Source organism: Prunus avium, chromosome 8 (assembly GCF_965620075.1).
Source record: "Prunus avium chromosome 8, drPruAviu1.hap1.1, whole genome shotgun sequence".
Taxonomy (NCBI): domain Eukaryota; kingdom Viridiplantae; phylum Streptophyta; class Magnoliopsida; order Rosales; family Rosaceae; genus Prunus; species Prunus avium.
The window spans coordinates 5,191,980-5,213,554 of NC_142291.1; the positions used below are offsets into that span (position 1 = coordinate 5,191,980).

The 21,575-nt window shown below is 40.1% G+C and overlaps 1 pseudogene; it reads left to right on the forward strand.

The window, feature by feature from the left end:
- LOC148291193 (uncharacterized) overlaps positions 1–19,722 on the forward strand; it is a 104,410-nt pseudogene extending 84,688 nt beyond the window's left edge.
- Positions 19,723–21,575: the final 1,853 nt, after the last annotated feature.

Below are 21,575 nucleotides of genomic sequence, written 5' to 3' on the forward strand. Positions count from 1 at the left end.
GCTTTGTTCACTTGGCGCGTCAAATACGCCAACTTCTGCTCAGCTCCGACACACTTTTGAGTCCAATAATGGACCAAGGAGGAGTCGTGTTCCAGTTTGTTCTTCATATCATTTATTTCCAGAGCAGGATCATCGGAGTCGCCCTCGCTTGCCGAGGAGGTTGGAAGTGGCAGCGGTGGTAGAGGGGACCTGAGATAATTGGGGGCATATTCCCATGACCCATCGGAGTCCCCCTGATTTGCATTGCCGTCTGAACTGGTTGACATGTTGACAAATCTTCAGTTTCTTCAGATTGGGGGATTCGTTGTATGCACAAAACACAACTCCAAAGAAGAGTCTGGAAGAAAACAAGATGTTGATGTACGGCAATGAGTATCCCATAGCCATACGACACCGTTTATATATAATGTCCTGGAGTATTCCGCAGTTTGTTTTATCTGTTTTCCCCATCTATCACATCAGTTTTGTTTTTTGGTTCAGTAATGAGAGTATTTGATTTAGGTTGAGTTCGGATTAAAGCCTCGTATTAATCACAGATAGCATACACATGAATTTTGAATTTTCAACTTTCAATGAGGTGGTAGCATTTGTCGAATTATTATCCCGATGTTTGCAAAGGAAGGGTGAGAGAATGGTCATTGATGGCACGTGTGCACCTACCCAAGGTTGATGCGGTCAGGTCCCGCCATGTGTTGTATTTCGTTATTTTCATTACACAACTAGGGGAAAATTATTGAAGACATGGTAATAACAAGGAGAAAAATCGGAAAAAATGCCCCAAAATTGATACCAGCTCCTTGTGGCATTACACAACTGGGGGAAGGTATAAATCGTCGAAAGTATTTTTTCAACTCACTTTCGTACTCAATTTCATAAGATGTGATAATACAGAGTGTACACTTCATCTTCGGAATATGGTTTGAACTCGCTTTCGTTTCAACCGTAACATTATGTTTTGCAAACCTTTTCCGTCTATTTCCTTCATGTTCATTATCTAATTTAAAATAACACAACTATCAGTTACATTTGCTTCGTATGTAATTTTTGGGAAAAATTAGTCTTATTTTCTCCTTTCAAATGACACACAATATTATTATTGTTATTTCATTGGTCATATATTATATATTTCACACGAATAAGCACACCTCATATTACCATTTTAGGAACAACAACTCCTGTGAGGGAGATCCAATCAATGCTAAAAACTATCCCATTCCTTTTAGGCATTTTGTAAAGAGAAATTAAATATGTTGGCAAAAAATAATGTAAACATACTTCAATTAAAGCATACCCATTTAGCTTTACAAAAGTACCCATAATCAACCAAAAGCAGTTTCCCATATTTTTCACTCGCTCTTTCTTCACGTCTTACAGCTTGGATACATATAAGATACCATCTGAAGTGTCCAAAGAAAAATGGTTACACCTTCAGGAGCGCACACAAACTTGGAACAAAAGCAGTCAAAATGAACGTTTACGCATTTTTTCCAAACAAACTTACTGAAAATAACGAAAATGAACGTTGTCCAGCGACGGTTTACTCCATGGTGATTCCGTCCCAGTTGTAGCTTGGGACAACACATTTTGCATACTCTCGGAACAGGTCAAATCCTTTACGTGCTTCTGCTTCCCTCATCTGCACTGCCTCATTCGACCCCCAGAACCTTCGACAACCTTTTCCTTTCGCAAGTCTAACCCTCAGTTTCATTAGTTTGACTGATCGAAGGTGTAATTTCGCTTAACTTTTACCCATCCCCAATGTTTCTTCATACCATCTTAGACGTATCTTCTGACGTTTTATTTCAGTCTTCAACGCATCGTACGGCATCTGGCCGATACGACCTGCATCATCGTGGTCCTCAGATGAAAAGTTGATGGATTTCGCAGGTCCTACAGGAACATCTTCAGCGTTCTTATTCTTGTGTGGCACCATTTACGGTTTATGGGTTTAGGGTTCAGGGTTTATGCTCAATGATTAATTCATTATAGTAGATTTGCAAACACTTCTTCATATTTCATAGCTGTCCGGATTAGAAAATTACAAAATATATACTTGAAAAGCCAAAACAGAACACAATTTATAAATATATACTTGAAATAGCTGGAAGATTTCCAGACGCAAAAAGTTTCTTACTTCTTCATCACTTGAACTGCCAAATTCAGAAATGATAGAACTAACAACAGTAGGAGGATGTTTTTAATGCCCTTCACTATACGGATGACTTTAGCATATACATTAAGTTCCTTCACATCCAGCTGGTTTTCAATTTGAGATTCAGTTGGCATGTTGCCTCCAGTCACCCATTCATAGCCACTACACCTTGTAGCTCCCTAAAAAAACATAAGAAAGTTACATTTTTCATTTTCGGATTACAATGTCAGACCCAATTCTTCTACTCTGTAGCAGTTTTCGTTGGCTTAGGCAATGGCCGATCTGAGTTAGTGTTATTGGCTTAGGGAAGATAATACTTACATATGTTGTGAAGCACTTCCAATACGGTCTGCCCATATTCCTTTCAGATTTGGAAATTAGCATAACCATCTCAGCATTGCAGTGCCGACACCTCTTTCCTTGAGTATTTGTTGAAGAATTCGACATGGCTTTGGCCAGAAGGGAAAATGAAGATAACAGAAGATGACAACCCTGCCAAAAATTTGCTCAAAACCCCCAATTCATTTTCCTTAAAATCTGAAAAGGAATTGTAATTTATTTTTTGGGGAGAACTAATATGGAGTTTCAAGTTTGAATTGTCCTGTTTTGGTCGTAACAATCCGTGTCTGTGAGCGGCAAATTCAAAATTTGCAGGAATGTTTTTTATTTTGTTAACCCTAACCCATGAGCGGGAAAGAAAAGCATTGGTTTAATATTTTTTAACCCTAAGCATTCGACAGTAAACCCTAAACCGTAGGCGGCAAGCCCCTACACCCTTGAAGTCGTTTAAAAATTGAATATTTAAGTGGCAACGATTAGAAAATAGAAAAACTGGCGAGTGGCGGCATGGGATTGCGCCGCGTGGCAGTCAGGCTTGCAGCTCCCCACTCCAGCGCCTCCACTTGGCATTTCTTGTATATTTTATTCATTTTTTTCCCAAAAATCGTTAAAATTACAGGAAAATGAAGGAAAAAATTGGGAAATTTCCTAACTCTGTGTGGGGATGAATACTTCATACGGAAAGTACAAACCCTGGTTTAGGAGGGAGTTTAAAAAAAAAATTTGGGAACCAACCCTACATTCGGATGATGCTAATGAAAACCCTAATACACTTTGTAAACCCCACACTCTCATATGTTCGATCACATTAATCCCGTATCCAAATTTGTTTGTCCTGCCCTTTTTCCGGATATGTCATCGAAGGAAATCCCGTCCCGATCGCTGAGGAATTTTTCGGGATTTTTTCACCTTCAATTTCGATTTTTAATTGAATATTTAAGTGGAAACGATTAGAAAATATTAAAACTGGCGTGTGGCAAAATGGGAGCGCACCGCGTGGCGGTCAGGCTTGCAGCTCCCCACTCCAGCGCCTCCACTTGGCATTTCTTGCATATTTTATTCAGTTTTTTTTTCCTAAAAATCGTTAAAAATGCAGGAAAATTAAGGAAAAAATTGGGAAATTTCCTAACTCTGTGTGGGGATGAATACTTCATACAGAAAGTACAAACCTTGGTTTAGGAGGGAGTGAAAAAAAAAATTTGGGAACCAACCCTACATTCGGATGATGCAAATGAAAACCCTAATACACTTTGTAAACCCCACACTCTCATATGTTCGATCACATTAATCCCGTATCCAAATTTGTTTGTCTTGCCCTTTTTCTGGATATGTCATTGAAGGAAATCCCGTCCTGATCGCTGAGGAATTTTTCAGGATTTTGTCACCTTCAATTTCGATTTTTAATTGAATATTTACGTGTAAACGATTAGAAAATGCTAAAACTGGCGTGTGGCGGCATGGGATTGCGCTGCGTGGCGGTCAGGCTTGCAGCTCCCCACTCCAGCGCCTCCACTTGGCATTTCTTGTATATTTTATTCAGTTTTTTTTCCCAAAAATCGTTAAAAATGCAGGAAAATTAAGGAAAAACTTGGGAAATTTCCTGACTCTGTGTGGGGATGAATGCTTCGTCAGGAGTTTTGGGTTAATATTTGGCAAAATGTTTTTTGTGAAAATTGATATGTAATTCTTGATGTTAGTGAAGAGGGATTTCCGTACTATGGGATTCAATATATTTTTTTTTGGGTGCAGAAATCCTAAAAATTGCTGGACAAATCCGAAAATAATGGGGAAGTGTCGTACATGGTTATAATCAAATTGGGAAAAACCCTCCACTTAATTCGTAGATCCACTTTGCGATATTGAAATAATTATGTTAGTGAAAAGGGATTACCAGATGACTTAATTACACTTCTGTTTTGTTGCAAATATAGTTTCAAATGCAGGACAAATCAGGAAATTAGGGGGATTTTTTTGGGGTATTTATGGGATCATCAGAGTATCTTAGAAGATCAAGGATGTGTCAGACATCCACTTGTCAACGAAGTGAGTGAAAGGATAATCCCTTTCCGGATTGACAACATGCAACCTCCCTGCCATATGCCTGTCTGTCATCTTTAACGAATGACTCTTTGGGGGATATGAACCAGCAATTCCACATTTGAGACCAGTTATTGAAACGATATAGGACCCAAAACCATAAACATACTTCAAATAAAAACAATACAAAGTTCACACTGTCTGCCGCGCAAATCTCACGGCCTGGAGTTCCGGGACGAGGGGATATGCGTTGACACGCGGTTTCCTGCTTTTGGGTGCGGTGCGGTTGTGCGCGGGCGTGCCAGCACGGTCTACCGTGCGTCGAGTTTGGTTGACGGGGATAGAATGGTTAAGTGGTGCGCTTGTTTGAACTCGTCTTCTAATCAAACGATTGTAGCCGAGAGAGGAACTAGTCTCGGCTGTTTAGGTTCACGGCCTGAACTACAAGGCCGTTGAGTGGTGGTGTTGGTGGGTTTTTGGCCGGTGCTCCGGCGCGCTGCTCAGGGAGCGACGGTCGTATGATATATGGGGTGAGTGAGCGAATAACAAGGATGGTGCTCCGGCGCCTTGAAAATCAAGGGTCGTATGATATATTGATGGATGAATCTTCCTTACAAACTATCACTACTCCTAGGAAAGCAAGTAAAATATTGAAAGTGCATTACAGGAAAATATAAGTTGCTCCGTGGGAGGCTTTTGTTTGGTGTTTGAACCCTTTGAATGTAGTTTGAGCCTTGTATTTATAGGAAGAGTTCTTGGAGGAGTAATCGAGGCTGAAAATCTGCATGGTGGAGCCTGATTAGAGCAAGTGGGCAATCTAATTGACATTTGGGATCGTGAAGTATGGTGTTGTGACCCCCTGAAATCCTGGTGAATCTCGGCCGCCGCTCTTGATCGTAGGTTCTGAGCTTCTGGCCGTGGAGACGCATTTATTGCTCTGATAGCTGGTGACCTAATCTCTCAAGCTGCAAGAATTCTTGTGAGAATGTCTACGTCTAATCACTCTGCCCTCTGTCGCCAGAACCTGACTTCAGTCACTTCCCACCTTCCCTCATGCATTAAATGCTTATTCGTTGCCAGTGGGTTTGCTGCATTAAACAGGCACTACTTCATTAAATGAAGCAAGGGGCCCTGCTGTCACGTGATGATTCGTATTTAATGCCTTTGGTCGTGATTTTGCTCGGCCTCGGTCTCGGCCTGCACTCGAGGCCGAGATGATCATGCCTTAGTATTTCTCTTTTGTCTTCAGGAAGGCGAAGCACCCTGTTGAAACGCTGCGTTTCAGTTTTACGAGCAAGTGCCAGGGCCGAGAAAAGGGGCTCCTTCGGCCAGCTCATGGCCGTGATTTATTAGGCACAGACACACACAGTTTCACCTTTACATAAAAACACAAAAAACCAAAACAACAATTGATTAATAAAACACCTATCATACCATGTATATAGACTTATATATCAAACGCAGTCATGAAGTGGAGTTTGCGCTGGATGCAGTACAGCTCCCTCTTCCATTTGCAGGGTTCACAGCAGTTCCAAGCATCTACGTTGTCCCAGTCGTCGGCACTGCAGTCCCCGAACTCATACCACTTCCGATTACCCTCACAGTCAATGCAGTCTTCAAAAACATTTTGGTCTGTAGTAAACTTTTCAAGCAGAGGAGGAGTTTTGGTGCCAGACATTGTATATCGACCCAGTCGCAAGCTTATTGAATCCCTGCAAGCTTTTATGTTCAGTTTCTTCGTTTTGCTGAGATGGCACAAAAACTCCAGCGCATTCTCCTTGCCCTCGCTAGGGTTCAACAGCCCTAGCAAGCCAACAAGGTAGGAGGCTTCCTCATGCCCTGCCGTAGCCGCCACCCGCAGGTTCTTCATGCCGTCATCATCTTTCAATAGGAAGAAGTCATGAATAGCTTATCTGTAAATCATTTCTGGATTGTTATGTTCTTTGCACTTTTGCAAGAACTCAACAATTTTGCCTTCCTCACTTGGGTACTGGTCCTGATGCCACTGGTACTTATCCACTGACACCGTTGTCCAAACCTCAGGATCGTTGAGCATTTCTTTAAATAACTTGCAGGTTGCCGCCATGTTGTACAGATCTTCAGAGGACTTCTTTGCAACCACGAGCAGCACCTTAAACCATGCCAAATGTGGAATATCCATCTTGGTTGTTGGAGAAGAGGGACTGAAAATGGTCTGTGGAGAAGAGGACTGAAAAGGGTCTGTGGAGTACAGGACTGAAAAGGGTCTGTGGAGAAGAGGACTGAAAAGGGTGTGTGGAGGTTTTAATAATCAATGTGTCGTTTGGGGACGAAGAAGGAAGTGCTGCATATAAACCCAAATGGCGTGACCCACTTGACAATGGACGAAGACAAGGGTTTATCAGTTTCAATTATATTATTCGTTTCCCAAGCGCTGTGACTGAAACGACAATTGACACTTATCGCTGTAGCTGGAGGGACTCAATTGGTTTCGCGCGCTCCCATATTGAGAGCATTTATGATACCAGTTGTCACCGGCAGCAGTCACAAAATTATAAATGCTTTTCGTCATAATTATTATGCTAAAATCACATCACCACTTTTGAAGCAAATGACTTAGTTACATTTGAACATGACCAAGTAATCAGTTTCATTTTGCCAACCTTGAAACTAAATATCAACGCACCATTAACAATAAAGTAAATGATCACATTGTATATGATACTAATAATGCAAAAATGACATTAGAACGAGTGAAGGTAACTTGCATTTTAACATTAACAACTAAGCAGTTGCTTCTTGCCAAATATGGAACTAAATATGAACGCGTATCACCAGTACAGAAAAAGAAAACTGTGTTTATGATACTGATAATGCAAATTTGACAGCACACGTTCTCAAGGTAACTTACATTTCAACCACGCTGCGCGAACACTTAAATCTCCGCAAATATGATACTTAATTTGTCTGATTATCACCTATAAAGAAAATGAAACTAGTGTATCTGATACTAATAATGCAAATATGACATCACCACGGAAAGTAGGTATCTAAAGTGGCCGCTACCCAGTCAAAGTGAACAAATTAATTTTGGCGGGTAAATTAGTAAGGGGATTGCTGTATAAATAACAAAGTGATATATTTAACCTCACATTGCACCACCAGTTGGTCCAAACAACCCTCACTCACCGTGGGGTCACCTACGAAAATCCCCCCCATACTGATGGGAATCGGGGTCGGGACATAGGTCACCAACCACACACACGACACGAGCACCGAAATCTAGGGCTAGTGCGAACTCACATATATCGTAGCAAATCCATGCCACAAATAAACTATTTCATTAATCATCAACATAAACTCCCCTACAACTATTACATTAGCCTTATTTATAGGCTTTACAAGACTTGGGCACCATCGTGACTTGGTCCAAAAGTAAACTCATTAATTATAAAATCACACATAAATAATAAAAGATATCCTAAAACTACCTAAATAAGAAAATAACAATATATCATGAAATAACTAATTAAATGGTACCTATACCACATTTGAAAACACAGTGTGGCACCATTTACGGTTTATGGTTCAGCATAGTATCAACAACATATGTTGACGGTTGCGTACAGGTTGCCCACTAAAAATAACTTTTTCTTTAATTTTAAGTCAAAAGGGGGAGTTGCATCATAAACAAGAGTTTGTTCACTGGGAAAATTCACTTTTCGTATCTAAATTTTGGGAAAAATTAGTCTTATTTTATCCTTTCAAATGACACACAAAATATTATTATTGTTATTTCCTTGGTCAAATTATATATTTCACACGAATAAGCAAACCTCATATTACCATTTTAGGAACAACAACTCCTGTGAGGGAGATCCAATCAATGCTAAAAACTATCCCATTCCTTTTAGGCATTTTGTAAAGAGAAATTAAATATGTTGACAGAAAATAATGTAAACATACTTCAATTAAAGCATACCCATTTAGCTTTACAAAAGTACCCATAATCAACCAAAAGCAGTTTCCCATATTTTTCACTCGCTCTTTCTTCATGTCTTACAGCTTGGATACATACAAGATACCATCTGAAGTGTCCAAAGCAAAATGGTTACACCTTCAGGAGCGCACACAAACTTGGAACAAAAGCAGTCAAAATGAACGTTTACGCATTTTTTCCAAACAAACTTACTGAAAATAACGAAAATGAACGTTGTCCAGCGACGGTTTACTCCATGGTGATTCCGTCCCAGTTGTAGCTTGGGACAACACATTTTGCATACTCTCGGAACAGGTTAAATCCTTTACGTGCTTCTGCTTCCCTCATCTGCACTGCCTCATTCGACCCCCTGAACCTTCGACAACCTTTACCTTTCGCAAGCCTAACCCTCAGTTTCATTACTTTGACTGATCGAAGGTGTAATTTCGCTTGACTTTTCTCCTTCCCCAATGTTTCTTCATACCATCTTAGACGTCTCTTCTGACGTTTTATTTCGGTCAACAACGCATCGTACCGCTTCTGGCCGATACGACCTGCATCATCGTGGTCCTCAGATGAAAAGTTGATGGATTTCGCAAGTCCAACAGGAACATCTTCAGCGTTCTTATTCTTCTGTGAGATAGGGTCTGCATTTTTGGGTGGAGTTGTTATAAGTATGGGGGGGGATTTTCGTAGGTGAACCCATGGTGAGTTGAGGGTTGTTTGGACCAACTGGTGGTGCAATGTGAGGTAGAATATATAACTTTGTTATTTATACAGCAGTCCCCTTACTAATTTTCCCGCCAACATGAATTTGTTCACTTGGACTGGGGAGCCGCCACTTGAGATACCTAATTTCCGTGGTGATGTCATATTTGCATTATTAGTATCAGACACAGTTGTTTCATTTTCTTTACAGGTGATAAGCAGACAAATTAAGTATCACATTTGCTTCAAAAGTGGTGATGTGATTTTAGCATAATAATTATGACGAAAAGCATTTATAATTTTGTGACTGCTGCCGGTGACAAATGGTATCATAAATGCTCTCAATATGGGAGCGCGCGAAACCAATTGAGTCCCTCCAGCTTCAGCGATAAGTGTCAATTGTCGTTTCAGTCACAGCGCTTGGGAAACGAATAATATAATTGAAACTGATCTAAACCCTTGTCTTCGTCAATTGTCAAGTGGGTCACGCCGGTTGGGTTTATATGCGGCACTTCCTTCTTCGTCCCCAAACGACACCTTGATTTTTAAAACCTCCACACACCCTTTTCAGTCCCTCTTCTCCACACACCCTTTTCAGTCCTCTTCTCCACAGACCCTTTTCAGTCCTCTTCTCCAACAACCAAGATGGATATTCCACATTTGGCATGGTTTAAGGTGCTGCTCGCGGTTGCAAAGAACTCCTCTGAAGATCTGTATAGCATTGCGGGAACATGCAAGTTATTTCAATAAATACTGAATGGTCCTAAGGTTTAGACAACCGTGTCAGTGGATAAGTACCAGTGGCATCAGGACTGGTACGGTAAAGATGAAGGGGAAATTGTTGAGTTCTTGCAAAAGTGCAAAGAACATAACAATCCAGAAATCATTTACAGAGAAGCTATTCAGGAGTTCTTCGTGAAGAATGATGATGAGGCGCTGAAGAACCTGCGGGTGGCAGCTATGGCAGGGCATAAGGAAGCCTCCTACCTTGTTGGCTTGCTAGGGCTGTTGAACCCTAGCGAGGGCAAGGAGAATGTGATGGAGTTTTTGTGCCATCTCAGCAAAACGAAGAAACTGAATAGGCAAGCTTGCAGGGGTTCAATAAGCAATCGACTGCGTCGGTATACAATGTGTGGCACCGTGACTCCTCCTATGCTTCAAAAATTTACTGCAGACAAATGATTTTTACAAGACTGCATTCACTGTGAGGGTAATCGGGAGTAGTATCAGTTATGGGCCCGTTGGGGCGACGACTGGCACAACGTAGATGCTTGGAACTGCTGTGAACCCTGCAAATGGAAGAGGGAGCTGTTCTGCATCCAGCGCGAACTCCAGTTGATCACTGGGTGGGTTTAAGGTGTATATACATGGTATGATATGTGTTTTATTAATAAATTGTTGTTTTGGTTTTTAGTGTTTTTATGTAAAGGTGAAACTGTGTGAACTTTGTATTGTTTTTATTTGAAGTCTGTTTATGGTTTGGGTCCTATATCGTTTCAGGAAGTGGTCTCACATGTGGAATTATTGGTTCATATCCCCCAAAGAGTCATTCGCTAAAGATGACAGACAGGCATATGGCAGGGAGGTTGTGTGTTGTCAACCCGGAAAGGGATTATCCTTTCACTCACTTCGTTGACAAGTGGATGTCTGACACATCCTTGATCATCTAAGATACTCTGATGATCCCATAAATACCCGAACTCTGATGATCCCGTATGAAGTATTCATCCCCACACAGAGTTAGGAAATTTCTCAATTTTTTCCTTAATTTTCCTGCATTTTTAACGATTTTTGGGAAAAAAACTGAATAAAATATACAAGAAATGCCAAGTGGAGGCGCTGGAGTGGGGAGCTGCAAGCCTGACCGCCACGCGGCGCAATCCCATGCCGCCACATGCCAGTTTTAGTATTTTCTAATCGTTTCCACGTAAATATTCAATTAAAAATCGAAATTCAAGGTGAAAAAATCCCGAAAAATTCCTCAGCGATCGGGACGGGATTTCCTTTGATGACATATCCGGAAAAAGGGTAGGACAAACAAATTTGGATACGGGATTAATGTGATCGAACATATGAGAGTGTGGGGTTTACAAAGGGTTTTCATTTGCATCATCCGAATGTAGGGTTGGTTCCCAAATTTTTTTTTTCACTCCCTCCTAAACCAGGGTTTGTACTTTCCGTATGAAGTATTCATCCCCACACAGAGTTAGGAAATTTCCCAATTTTTTCCTTAATTTTCCTGCATTTTTAACGATTTTTGGGAAAAAAACTGAATAAAATATACAAGAAATGCCAAGTGGAGGCGCTGGAGTGGGGAGCTGCAAGCCTGACCGCCACACGGCGCGCTCCCATTTTGCCACACGCCAGTTTTAATATTTTTTAATCGTTTCCACTTAAATATTCAATTAAAAATCGAAATTGAATGTGAAAAAATCCCGAAAAATTCCTCAGCGATCGGGACGGGATTTCCTTCGATGACATATCCGGAAAAAGGGTGGGACAAACAAATTTGGATACGGGATTAATGTGATCGAACATATGAGAGTGTGGGGTTTACAAAGTGTATTAGGGTTTTCATTTGCGTCATCCGAATGTAGGGTTGGTTCCCAAATATTTTTTTACACTCCCTCCTAAACCAGGGTTTGTACTTTCCGTATGAAGTATTCATCCCCACACAGAGTTAGGAAATTTCCCAATTTTTTCCTTAATTTTCCTGTGTTTTTAACGATTTTTGGGAAAAAAACTGAATAAAATATACAAGAAATGCCAAGTGGAGGCGCTGGAGTGCGGAGCTGCAAGCCTGACCGCCACGCGGCCCAATCCCATGCCGCCACTCGCTAGTTTTTCTATTTTCTAATCGTTTCCACTTAAATATTCAATTTTTAAACGACTTCAAGGGTGTAGGGGCTTTTCGCCTACGGTTTAGGGTTTACTGTCGAATGCTTAGGGTTAAAAAATATTAAACCAATGCTTTTCTTTCCCGCTCATGGGTTAGGGTTAACAAAAAAAAAACATTCTTGTAAATTTTGAATTTGCCGCTCATAGTCACGGATTGTTACGACCAAAACAGGACAATTGAAACTTGAAACTCCATATTAGTTCTCCCCAAAAAACAAAATACCATTCCTTTTCTGATTTTAAGGAAAATTAATTGGGGGTTTTGAGCAAATTTTTGGAGGGGTTGTCATCTTCTGTTATCTTCATTTTCCCTTCTGGCCAAAGCCATGTCGAATTCTTCAACAAACACTCAAGGAAAGTGGTGTCGGCACTGCAATGCTGAGATGGTTATGCTAATTTCCAAATCTGAAAGGAATATGGGCAGACCGTATTGGAAGTGCTTCACAACGTATGTAAGTATTATCTTCCCTAAGCCACAGATCGGCCATTGCCTAAGCCAACGAAAACTGCTACAAAGTAGAAGAATTGGGTCTGACATTGTAATCCGAAAATGAAAAATGTAACTTTCTTATGTTTTTTTAGGGAGCTACAAGGTGTAGTGGCTATGAATGGGTGACTGGAGGCAACATGCCAACTGAATCTCAAATTGAAAACCAACTGGATGTGAAGGAACTTAATGCATATGCTGAAGTCATCTGTATGGTGAATGGCATTAAAAACATCCTTCTACTGTTGTTAGTTCTATCATTTCTGAATTTGGCAGTTCAAGTGATGAAGAAGTAAGAAACTTTTTGCGTCTGGAAATCTTCAAGCAATTTCAAGTATATATTTATAAATTGTGTTCTGTTTTGGCTTTTCAAGTATATATTTTGTAATTTTCTAATCCGGATAGCTATGAAATATGAAGAAGTGTTTGCAAATCTACTATTATGAATTAATCATTGAGCATAATTAGGAAATGAATTTTTGAACGTTTGATATGCCTGCATCTTGACCTTCACAATCTTGTTTGCCGGAAACAAGAAACATTCCTATTTATTCCACATTTGAAAACACAGTGTCGCAGGTCCTACGGTTTATGGTTCAACATAGTATCAACAACATGTGTTGACGGTTTCGTACAGGTTGTATTTGAACCCAATAAAAATAACTTATTCTTTAATTTTAAGTCAAAAGGGGTAGTTGGATCATAAAGAAGAGTTTGTTCATTAACAAGTAAGACTCAAAACTTCCTTTTCAAAACCTTCGTACAAACGGGAAGGATGCCCTCAAGCATGCGAAGAAAGCTCTTCGAGCTTCCCTTATATGATAGAAAGGTTAGTTCTCTATCTCGCGAATTGAGCCAATACCAAGCTATATGAATTTCTTCAGTTAAACTACAGTCACCTACATAATTACAAACCGCCCACCCAGTGAAAAGAAGTTTGCAAGTTTTTTATACTACACCCACCCAGTTATGTCATATTGCCTCTCCTAATTAAGCACACGCGTTAATATCCCTGCAACAACTGCACAGCGAGCTTCAACTGATACAAGGGCATGGCATGATGGGAAATATTGGCTAGTTCTACATTGGAGGTCAGAAACTCGCAGTATTTTAAAATGTACATCCCACAGTCGCCCCTGAAACATAGCGAAGCAGCTGACATTCATTGTACAACAAAAGCGCACTTTCATAACACAATGTGTTTAGGTCGAATATGACTCACCCGCCTACTTGTTGGGGGGTGCATCCAAAACGCGACTAACTGACCACTCAGTTTTAAGTAGACCGTCGCCAGTATATCCAGCTTTGAGTAACAACCGGGGCAGTATTTTGGACACCGACTGCACAGCCCGTTGGATGGCTTGAGTTCTGCACAGATCTACTTTTGAATTATATACCCTTATCTCACACTCTTTTAAATCGAGAACAAGTAAGATCCAGTGCTTCTGCCTTTCTAGGTTGAAGGGCAAAAAAACTTGATTCACAAACTCCCATGATTTAGCCAACTTATGCCCTTCGCCCTTCACCATTCCCACTAGACCGTTGCTGTGCTTCCTCTCCTCCTTTCCAATATACGACTTCATTTGCGTGTAATCTAAGGCAGCATATTTCTGCATAGTGGCACACCAGTTATGCATCATAATGGATACGGAATTTCAAAACAAACAATGCTTATGAAATAATACAGACCTGAAAAGTGGTGTCCAGTATCGTCCAGTCAAAACTCGCCCACTTGCCAGACCTGTTGTGCCGCTCCCGTAGCAAATGCAAGGCCATGTCAATGTTCTACATAAAAGGGTTGTTTCCATTATTAAATCAATCAATTACTACATAGCAAGGGCTTATCGACAAAATCCCAAATCAATCAATGCTTACCGAGTCATCCAACCAACCGTCCTTGGTCAACAACCGAACAAAGAAGTTATGCGAACCTTCCATAGCTTCGTCTCCACATAACCGCACATGTGAACTATATTTGTCAATTATTGTTATTAGCAATTCCGTTTCACCAGTGACTCAATAGGTAATCATAATAAACCATTTACATTTCACTAAGGACGGGCAAAGGGAACTTACTTTACTTCTTGTCCCCATTCCCAGCAGAATTTTGCCACCTCCAGAAGGGAATCACGAGGAACAGGCCTTAGGGGGTTAGCAATTGGGTCCTTCGAAATATTGGGAATCTCCCGACCTTGCCATGGAGTTTCCCTTACCACTGCCCTTGACCTCTTCGTCACAGGACCAACCGTCCGACTCCTTCCCCGACCCCTCTTTCGCCCCACCCCAACTATAACATCTTCGCCACATTCACTCTCCGCAGTGGACATGTCAATCTTTCGAGGAGGATTCGTAAGGAATTTAACAAGGGTGACACACACCACATCTGGATCATCCCAATTTATATCCGGGGTTGTATATTGCACCTCTTCTTTCGCATTTTGTACACACTCCTCTCTCGATTCGGCTACTCCACCTTCCTCGGTTTTATCACTCTCCTCTCTCGATTCGGGTACTCCACCTTCCTCGGTTTTATCACTTTCCTCTCCAGCATCCTCAGTCTTATGTCTCTCCTCTCCAGCATCCTCAGTCTTAAGTCTCTCCTCTCCATCATCCTCACTCTTCTTGGCGTCTGCATGACTGGTACACTTTTCCAAGCGTAAAACTCTCTCCTCCAGCTCACCCTTCTCACGGTGCAATAGTGCAACCTCATTCCTCAACTACTGCACAACAGAGTTTAATTCATCAAGGTCCTTACATACCCGCGGGCCTGCACTAGGTGCATCATATTCAGGAACAACTGATCCCCAACTCCAATATGGTTGCCTCATCTCCAATTCACGTGGTCGTAAGAGCCGCAGTATAACAGGCTGTCAAACATATACAGTTAACAGGTCATATACAATAGTAAACAGCTTTCCTCATGAAACCAACATACTATTGAAATCAATTATTAACTACACACCTGTTTGCTTTGAAATATATAAGCGTTCAGCTTTCTAAACTCAGGCACTTTATCTGTGGATTCCCACCGGCAAATTCGAGGGACTAATGCAGTTTCCTCGATCCGCCTACAATATCTAAGGGGGGGAATTCCCAATTTAGCAATTAATTCATACGCCCAAATCTGCAACAAATAGATTATCAAAGTCAGTACTTAGTTACGAACTTAAATTTTACAAACACTAATTTTGAACTAAATCATACCTGGAAAGCATAGCTCAATCCCTTTATATTCCATGCAGGTCTGTTAATTCTTTTAGGCTTCTCATCCTCCACGTTTTTCTTCCCTTTTCTCACTGAACTCCGCACCGCCTTTTTTCGCTTTTTCTCCCCTTTCCCCTGCCCATCCTTGTCTTCATCTCTCTCTTTCTTCCCGGGACAAACATCAGAGAATCTTGCAGACACTCAAACGATATAGATCCCCACGGATATTTGTTGAATTCATCCATTTTATGAACCAAATGTAATTAGTCCTCATTTATCTTTACATTTTGGGGTCTGCCCATTATCACAGACTCCACAAAATACAGCAGTCCCAATTTGAACGAGTCCTCGCTTCCTCTTTCAGACTTTCGGAATGCATTTTCTAAGTCCTGGCCAGTAATGTGATTCCTGTTGGTAAAATGCGCTTTCATAAATCGCTCATGATCTTCCCCAGCAGACGTTATGTTAGGCTCGCTTCCACATTTTAGACCACTTATCAAACAAAAATCCTTTACACTGAATTGAGCAACATTGGACCCTATTGCATAACTAAGGCCCATCATGTCCTTCATACCAAGTCCTCCGACTCGCCGGAGTGCCAGACCATGCACAATTTGACCACTAAATGCAATTTTATGGAGTCCCAACAGGTGGCCAAAACAGCTCTCTCTAAATCTTTCCATAAGCGACTCACTGAAATGCGCCCCAAAATTACACAGGACTGTTTGCGCCACACACAGATTATTCACCCGCGCAGAATAGACCTCTGACTCCGGGAAACAAAGCTCAAACCCACAATCCATTTTATACCTCCAAAAGACACCTTTTGCTTAAGAAATAGAACTGATACGTGCTGACAATATTATGACCACATTAACATACAGAAGTGATACCTACTCACAATATTATCTACACATTTTTAAACCTACAAACACTATTTTCAACACATTACATAATTGATACCTACTAACAGAATCTTCAACATATCAAGTTACAAAACTGATACACTATTTTCAACACATTAAGATACATAATGTCACCTACAAACACTAATTTCAACAAATTCAGATACAAAATTGATACCTACTACAAGATGCATTACTCCTTATGCATCCCAAATCATCTCATATTTAGAGTTAAGATTCAATTTTCTCTTATGCGTTCTACTTCAACTGGTACTTATTATTATTTGTTTGCCAAGCCCCATTAAATCCCTAAAATTATGCCCAACACTCACACCACTACATGCCCAAAGCAGGATTACAATGAGGAACAGATGAAGATTCCTCGAATTTTACGAAAACACAACAAACAACCAGAATGCAAACAAAAATACGAACTACAACACACAACACAAATTACTCAGGCCAATTTATATTTTTGCAAACACTCCGTACAGAGACAGACTACTCTTACCCAGAAAATCAAAGCCCTCAAATCCTCCCTAAAGTCCTAATGCAATTTCAATTAAGTGAATGCAGTATAACATGCAAACTTTAATATCAAAGAGAGGGAGGAAATTCGACAGAAACGTACCGATTCAGACGTTCAGATGAGAATTACTCGATCACGGAGGTTCTGCCACGACAGAAGAGCAAGTCAAAAAGAAACAGTACACAAAGGAGTTTCTGTGAGAAGAGATGAGGAATAGAGAACTTGATGTCTGGTAGGTATTTGGGTGTTATGACTAGGGTTCATTCATAACTCCATTGACAAGAAAGGCGCCACTGTCAGGAATAAGAAAGGCGCGATTTTTTCGAACCAGGCGCGACCTGACACCTCTGCTAAGGGGAAACTGCAGCCTACGCTAATGCACCGTAAGCTCGCTTTTCTCTTCAACCGTTCAGATGCATTTCAATGGCTGCGATTTATTCTTATATAATGTTCTCACATAAGCGTTCTCACCTGATCCGAGTTGTTCTTACGAAGGGTAGTGTTTCACTTTCCCAAAGAAAAAATAGCAAAGCTCAAAGCAAAGGCCAATGCTGAGATGGGCACAACCAGTAACATCTCATCTCTTCAGGCACTCATGGCTCATCTTTGGCAAGCGACGACACGTGCCAGGCATCTCCAACCTGATCAGCAGGTTAACTATCGGTTTGCAATAGGGTTGAGGCAAAGATGGGAGCCTGAACCGTTGCCAAAAGAGTACCTCGGGACTGCGGTTATAGGCGTTAATGTGACCGCCATTGCAAGTGAGCTGCTACAAAATGGACTTGGCTGGGCAGCTTCCCAAATAAACAAAAAAATTTCCTCCCTGACACCTGAACAAGCGAGGAATCACTTGGTGGATTGGGTTAAAAAACCTACACTTATTCCGAATATGAGGAACCCAACATTGTTGGCCAGATTATTTACAGGAAGCTCTCCTCGGTTCAATGTGTATGGTAATGATTTTGGGTCGGGGAGACCACTTGCTGTTCGAAGTGGAGCTGGCAACAAAATGGATGGGAAGTTAACAGTGTTTCCTGGGGCTGAAGAAGGAAGCATAGACTTTGAAGCTTGCCTTTTGCCTGAGACTATACAAACTATGATGGACGATGCAGAGTTCATGGAGGCTGTAGCTTAAGTAATTAAGGGTATATATCCCTGAATCCGAAGTCTTGTGTTTGATTTCTCGCTCTCCAGAATCGCTTGTATGAAAAATATAAAAAAAGTGTGTCAATTTGTGTAAGCCGAAGCAATAATGTTTGTCAATGTGTGTAACTGAATAAAAAGTTTGCCTGTGTGCACTATACCATATGGTGGGTGCATTTTGGTATTGCTCAGTTTCTTCGTAATTGAGAAATTTATAATCATATTTCCTTTAGGATCTGAGTTATTTCCTGGGAAGCACGGATACGCAGCATGACCAGCGTATCCCGTGTCTGATACGGTCCAGGATACGATACGCATAAGATACGCGCGGATACGCTCGGGATACGTATCCGAGTCAAAGGATACGGTTTTGGATGAAAGGATACGCGTATCTGATAAGACAGATACGAGTATCCCAATTTTTGGACACGTTTTAGGAAAAAATTGCGGGATAAATTAGAATTCGACAAGAATTCGAAGTCTTGAACAACACGGGATCGCCTTACCTCTTTTGAAACTTGGAAGATCTTTTCCTGTAGATCTTCTTCTTCTTCATATAAATAAACAAGCAAAGCCGACAGCCAGCCACCCATCAATTCTTCTTCTTCTTCTTCATCAATTCTTCTTCTTCTTCTTCACGCATATATAAATAACAAAGCCCAGGTTCGAATTCAAGTCTGGTGTGGTCGTGGTGGTGGGATTTGTAGCGAATTTTGGTTCTGTTTCTCAAGTCAAGCTTCTCTCTCTGATCTGTGTTTCTGGTTTGTCCATCGGTATGTTCACGGTTCTCTCTCTATGTGTTTTGGTACAGCTTTTTTTTTGTCCTTATCACATACAGACATATATTATTATATTATATGTAAGTTAACCAACACATATATATTATTATATTTCATGTCTGATACCTTGTATGTGAACTTGTAGCTATCACATGTGAAACATGTCATGTCATCTATTACATAATAATCTGAAGAAACAAGTTAACACCCCAAAGAGCTGAAGACTTGGTATTTGTGCATAATAATCTTCGTCTTTTATCAAGGAAGAGCCCAAGCTACAAAGAAGGTGTTACTCAAATGTGGGATATTGGAGGAGATGGATTTGATAGCTTGGGTGAAGATGGTGTTGGGATGCTTGAAATTGCTAACCTTTCTCTAGATGAACCATCATTGGAGGTTGCTTTATTTACCGGAGAAGACATTACAGATATTGTAGTTGATTGAAACTTTTGTTTTTTTATTTTTCTAGAGTTTAAATTTGAATTTGGTATATGAATTTGAATTTTTATATTAATTAAAATATGTTTTAAATTATATATATTGTTATTATTATATTTTAATATAAATTTTTAATTGCCGTATCCATGACGTATCGTATCCTAGTTTTTGGAAATTTGCCGTATCCCCGTATCGTGTCGTATCGTATCGCCGTATCCGTATCCGTGTCCGTGCTTCTTAGGTTATTTCTCATTTTAATTTAGGGCTTTTCAATATAAGGATAAATAAAATATATGGTAGGGTATTTTTTTGGAATTCAATTAATCTCTCGCTCGTGTGATCATACCTTAAATTCTTCAAAAATGCTAGTCATATTACATTTATATACCACTTTGTTTTAAATAGCCAATGATTGAAGCCAATTGCTGAGCTAGGATTTTTGGCAAGAGGATGCCCAGCAAATTCAAAATATCTTTTTGTTGACAAAGCAAGCTAAAAGACATTGCTGATTCTGTGAATCTTTTGTCTAATTTTGTTTTATATTTACTTGTTGATGAATTAATATCTAAAATGGCTCATGCTACTTATGGTTGCTTTTGGTGGGGATAATGACAATTAATAAATCTACTGGCTGAGGTACACTTGAAGTTGTCGTGGCACCCAAGCTTTCAGCAGTACTCCCTATAAACTTTGTTAGAAAGTTTACACTGTCGCCCTGCCTCCCCAAAACAATTGAGGCTAGCTGATGTAGATAAGGGGGTATTAAAGTTAATGTAGTATTGGGATAGAAGGGATTAAAGTTTATTAGAAACGTTTTATTTGACTTCTAATAAGTTCCACGTACCTATTTGGAATAGTGATGTATGACAAAATATAAGTACATTTCTACCCAAAAAAAATTAACTTAGTTCAGAATTGGTAAGCAAACATCGAAGAAGGAAGAATCATACTCAAATCACCCGCAACATGCTCTGATACCAGATTGATATGGGATTTGTGTTCATCCACCCATGTTTATGTAATTTAATTTTCTTTTCACATGGGATTTGGTTTTCCATTTTCTTTTCTTTGCTTCACATACAAATCATGTGAAGCAACTCATAAACAAAATAGCAAACTATAACAGAAAAGGAGAAACTTACAAACTCTTCTTGTTGCTCACAAAATTGCTAGCACACCAAATACAAAGCTAGTGAAGTGTGTTGGAAATTTAATCAACTGTATCAAAATTATCTCTCCTTGCTGATCAGAAGGAAACCTTGTCTCCAACTGTGCGGCTACCCACCAAATATCCATCTCTTCCAATATAAAGCTAGTGAAGTGTGTTGGAAATTTAATAATATAATAGTTTATATTATAATATTTAATTTTATTATTGAATGAAAAATCTTAGGTTGCGTTGTGGTTATTGTAACCAAGCCATTGCAAGTGTTGGTTGTCATTTGAACAAGCCACCGTTTGGTATTTTCAGAAAATACCATATAATTATGATAAGAAGTTGCATATATTGGAAACAGTCACGACGGTTTGTTTTAAGAATGATGTTTAGGTTTTATATAAACCCAACAGGTTCCTCCTGTTAGGATCGATTAGTGCTAGAATGAAAATCTTCACAACTCAAACAACAAATATAAGCAGAAAAATAAAGAACACCAGGAATTAACGTGGTTCGGCAATGCCTACGTCCACGGGGCAGCAGTATAAACTTCTTCCACTATAACAAAATAATGGGTACAACAGGAAAGATCTTACCAAGCCAATGCCTAGGGCTTGATGATACACACAGAGAAAGTACAATGACACCACACTATACTCTCCCTCTTTTACCTCACTCACACACTTAGAGTGGTACACAATTAACTCTCTCTCACTCTCACAATATTAGAGTGGAATTGCTGATGGCTTGTCAGATGGTATTCTTCACTTCTCTCTCTGCTTCACGGCTTCTTCCTTAAGATGAAAAAATGAGATGGCCTATATGTCTTATCATAATTGAAT